The sequence below is a fragment of the Piliocolobus tephrosceles genome, chromosome 3 (assembly GCF_002776525.5).
Source record: "Piliocolobus tephrosceles isolate RC106 chromosome 3, ASM277652v3, whole genome shotgun sequence".
Taxonomy (NCBI): domain Eukaryota; kingdom Metazoa; phylum Chordata; class Mammalia; order Primates; family Cercopithecidae; genus Piliocolobus; species Piliocolobus tephrosceles.
The window spans coordinates 66,662,654-66,668,100 of record NC_045436.1 but is presented as its reverse complement, the minus strand read 5'-3'; positions in this window follow the sequence as shown (position 1 = coordinate 66,668,100).

The window sequence follows — 5,447 nt, the reverse complement described above, 5'->3', positions numbered from 1 at the left end:
TCACAATTCTTTGTCACTTTATTGTGCTTAATTTACATCTTTTTTCTAAGATATGTGTGTGTGTATATATGTATACATCTGTGTATATGTATGTGTCTATGTGTGTATGCATGTATATATACATATATATATACACATATATATACACACACACACACACGTATATATATATATATATATACAACCACACACTTTTTTTTTCTTTTCTTTTCTTTTCTTTTTTGAAAAGAAAAGAAAGCTCTTTCTTGCTCTGTTGCCCAGGCTGGAGTGCAGTGGCATGATCTCTGCTCACTGCAACCTCCACCTCCTGAGTTCAAGCCATTTTTGTGCCTCAGCCTCTGTCTGGAGTAGTTGAGATTATAAGCATGCACCACCATGATCACGCCTGGCTAATTTTTGTACTTTTAGCAAAGACAGGGTTTGACCCATGTTGGTCAGGCCAGTCTCGAACTCCTGGCCTCAAGTGACCCACCTGTCTTGGCTTCCCAAAGTGCTGGGATCACAGGCATGAGCCACCGGTGCCTGGCCTCTGAGCAATATTTTTTAAAATGTTAACAATACTTTTAACATGGGCACACTGAGCCAGTTTAGCTTTCCTCATGTTTATTTGCTTTAAAACTGTTTGGTAAATCATTATCTCCTTTTTAGTACTAGCTGTTCAAGTTAACTATTTCAGCACCGTTTAATACATTATTATATTAGCACAAATTTAAGAACTTTCTCAAGGTGGTGCACCTTTCTTTGTTGGGGGTAGTGTTTAATATATTAATTTCTTTTACCCACTCTTTACTGAATTTTCCAAATCTAACTGCTCCAAGAAAAGATCAATTTCTCCACATTATCAAGCTTGATTTCTTTTTAAAGATACACATTAGATGATGACAATAGCTGACCTATATTAAGCATTATGTTTATTGTTCCCATTTTACTGATGAGATAACTGAGGCACAGAAGTTCTCTTCATGACACGGTGGGAGGAAGCCTAGGCTTTCTTGTTCTGGATCTAATACTCTTTCTACTTTTTTTTTTTTTTTTTTTTTTTGAGACGGAGCCTCGCACTTTCACCCAGGCTGGAGTGCAGTGGCGCCATCTTGGCAAGCTCCGCCTCCTGGGTTCATGCCATTCTCCTGCCTCAGCCTCCCCAGTAGCTGGGACTACAGGCACCCGCCTCCAGACCTGGCTAATTTTTGTATTTTTGGTAGAGACGGGGTTTCACCATGTTAACCAGGATGGTCTCGATCTCCTGACTTCATGATCTTCCCACCTTGGCCTCCCAAAGTGCTGGGATTACAGGCGTGAGCCACCACGCCAAGCCCCTTTCTACTTTTTTTGCAGCAATTTGGTTAATATGATTCAATATTGCTGACAAACTTCATTTTTCAATAAACACCACTGTAAATCGTAAAAGATTTATTTTTGTAAAATTACCAAGGCTATAAATGTGGAAAGGATATTAAATTCATCTTCTCTGGCTTTAGGCTCAAACATAGTAATGACTAGTAGCGTCTGAAGTGGTGTGCACCCACTCCGCAGAGGGCACAAAAAGATACATGGGAGCACAGGGAGAAATATCAAAACCGCACTTTTAGTTAACACTGTATACATCCCATTAATAAATTCAACTTTATGTGTTGCTTAATGTGCATTCTATACTTGTATATAGTACTTGTGCATAATTTATAAATTTATAAAAGCAAAGAATTAATCTCATCCAAAGAGAGGTCTGGTCTTTGCCCTCAGGTGATCCTCAGGTGATCCTCAGAGATCCCAGGAGGTGACCTCTGAGCCCTTGGAGTGTCCTGCCCGATAAGAGTATCTTTGTTTACCTGGGGACATTGGGCCACACTGGATAGTCTAACAATGTGATGTATGGTATGGTGGGGGCTTGGGGCCATGCAATATCAGTGTGACATTTGGTGGGACTAGAGAATAAAGGCATGACCAAGCCCCATTAGACATGACCAAGCCCCACTAGAACTGCGGACATGAAGGCTTGAGTAAGCTTCCCTGTTTAGCCATACTCGTGTGTATTGTCACACATCATTCCCAGCAGAAGTTAATGCTGTCCACGACTCCAGAGGGAGAGGAAAATTGGAAACCCTGCCCATGGAACCCTCCTAGACCCTGGCCTATGCACTCCTTCCTTTGGCTAATTTTAATCTGTATTTTTCATTGTAATAAACCATAATGCGAGTATAACAACAGCTTTGAATGAGTTCTGTGAGTCCTAGTGAATTATTGAACTTGAAAGTGGTCTTGGGGACCACCTGAACTTGCAGTTGGCATCAGAAGTGTTTATGGACATGGGTTCTTTCACACTCCGTTTTGGTAGCTATGAACAGAAATGTTTGGCCTATTAGTCTAGGTCATATTAGCAAGTGATTACCTATTTTCTTCTTAAAGTTCTAGGAGGATGTAAATTTCTTTAATGATCTATGTCTTAGTCCATTTGTGTTGCAAACAAATGGAGTAAATGGGAGTAAATGTTTTTGTTTTTTGTTTGTTTGTTTTGGTTTTTTTGTTTTGTTTTGTTTTGTTTTGTTTTTTTTGAGACAGAGTCTTACTCTGTCGCCTAGGCTGGAGTGCCATGGCAAGATCTTAGCTCACTGCAACCTCTATCGCCCGGGTTCAGGTGATTCTCCTGCTTCAGCCTCCTGAGTAGCTGGAATTACAGGCATGCACCACCATGCCTGCTAATTTTTTTTTTTTTTTTTTTTGTATTTTTACTTGATTTGGCGTTTTACCATGTTGGCCAGGCTAGTCTTGAACTCCTGACCTCAAATGATCCACCCGCCTCGGCCTCCCAAAGTGCTGGGATTACAGGCATGAGCCACCATGCCTGGCTCAAGTGGGCTAAATGTTATAATATCTTAGACTGAGTAATTATAAACCATAGAAATTTATTTTCTCAGAGTTCTGGAGGCTAGAAAGTCCAAGATCAAGGTACCAACAGATTTGGTATCTGGTGACAGATTTTTACTTCCAAGATGGCACCTTGTTGCTGTGTCCTCACATACCAGAAGGGAAAGAGTGGGGAGGACGGGGAAAGGGGCCTAGCTAATATCTTCCAGCCCTTTCATAAGGTTGCTAATCCCATTCATGAGGGCTCTGTCCTCCTGACCTAATTAGCCCCTAAAGGCCCCAGCTCTTAATACTATCACATTGCCAGTTAAGTTTCAACTTACAAATTTTGGAAGGATGCATTCAGACCATAGCAACCCATTTTACAATGATGGTATAAATGTAAGGCCATTTATAGCAACTATAAATAATGGTCAACTTTCACCTGCTTTCAAAACGTACGCCCTTTTCCTATTTTATTGTCCTTGAGTGTAGTGTTCTCACCTTCAACGCGTGAAAAAAAAATGGCATAGAGGCATAATTTTTCAAAAGCCAATTACCTCGATGGCTGTGCTTGCAAGCTGTCATGCATGGTTCATGGAAGTCCAGAGACTGGTTCTTCTCTGTGACGGTAAAAGAAGATGTGAACTTATGAATAAAGGCGATAAGATACACCTGGCCTCATATCAAGCTATGAGAGATTAAAGCCAGAGGGCTAAGTAAACCTTAGCTTTCATGAGTTATCTAAGAATTCAGTGCTCTAATTTTTCCCTGATACTGGGCTTGGAAAAAAAATCCTTTAAATGACTCTTTAAAAATTATGCTGGGAGAAATGAGGCTAAAGCTTCTGGAACCATAAAGATTCCACAGAACTTTCTTCAAAAGGGATTAAACTTTTATGCTATGAATTAAATAGAAGTCTAGAAATGGCTTCAAGAGATGAGTAAGGAAGATGGGGGAAAGAAGGAACCCCAATATCACAGAAAGAATATTGGATTTAGCATTAGAAGATCTAAAGAAATCCAGTTTTCTCTACTTTAATCCACTTCTCTGCTTAAAACCTGAGGCTGCCTAGTGCTTATAGAATGAAATTCAAACCCCTGTACCTGGGGAAGGCAGTCTGGCCCTTGCCAGCCTCTCAGGGCTGCTTCCCTCAGTCTTCCTTTCTATCTTGGATGCCCAGCACCACATAGACTTGCAGTGTCCCTAATGGACCCTGACTTCCATGCCTTTGCACACACTGGACCTTCTTTCTGTCTCTACCCTTCCTCTGTTTTAAAAGTTCAACAGAGAAGTTTTAAGAGACAGATGGTGTTAGGAAAATTCATTAGCTCATTAGAGGAAAAAAAAAAGGTAAGAAGTTGAACTTGCACTATCTACCAAAATGAATTCCAGGAGAATTAAAGAACTAAATTTTTTTTAAGTCATAAGATAAAAAAGGAGGGATTTATTAACACCCTGGGGCAGTGACAGCTTTCAAAAATTATAAAGATGAAGAAAATGTTGAATGAAAAGATTAATGGATCTGGCTATATAAAACTGTGGAAATGTGGATATCTGAAAGGCCCCAAATTAAACAAACCAGAAAAATAAATTTTCAACAAATATGACAAGAAAGTGTCTTTACTGTGTAAAGAGCTTATACAAATCAATAAGGAAGTCACCTAAAACTAAATTGATAGGCCATGCGTAGTGGTTCACGCCTGTAATCCCAGCACTGTGGGAGGCCAAGGCGGGTGGATCACAAGGTCAGGAGTTCAAGACCAGCCTGGCCAATATGGTGAAACCCTGTCTCTACTAAAAACACAAAAATTAGCTGGACATGGTGGCAGGTGCCTGTAGTCACAGCTACTCATGAGGCTGAGGCAGGAGAGTCACTTGAACCGGGGAGGTAGAGGTTGCAATGAGCCAAGATCACACCACTGCACTCCAGCCTGGGCGACAGACCGAGATTCCGTCTCAAAAAAAACAAAAACAAGGCCGGGCGCGGTGGCTCAAGCCTATAATCCCAGCAGTTTGGGAGGCCGAGACGGGCGGATCATGAGGTCAGGAGATCGAGACCATCCTGGCTAACACGGTGAAACCCCGTCTCTACTAAAAAATACAAAAAAACTAGCCGGGCGAGGTGGCGGGTGCCTGTAGTCCCAGCTACTCCGGAGGCTGAGGCAGGAGAATAGCGTGAACCCGGGAGGCGGAGCTTGCAGTGAGCTGAGATCTGGCCACTGCACTCCAGCCTGGGCGACAGAGCGAGACTCCGTCTCAAAAAAAACAAAACAAAACAAACAAAAAAACTAAATTGATGCCGGGCACGGTGGCTCAAGCCTGTAATCCCAGCACTTTGGGAGGCCGAGACGGGCGGATCACGAGGTCAGAAGATCGAGACCATCCTGGCTAACCCGGTGAAACCCCGTCTCTACTAAAAAAATACAAAAAACTAGCCGGGCGAGGCGGCGGGCGCCTGTAGTCCCAGCTACTAGGGAGGCTGAGGCAAAGAGAATGGCGTAAAGGCTGGGAGGCGGAGCTTGCAGTGAGCTGAGATCCGGCCACTGTACTCCAGCCTGGGCGGCAGAGCGAGACTTCGTCTCAAAAAAAAAAAAAAAAAAAAA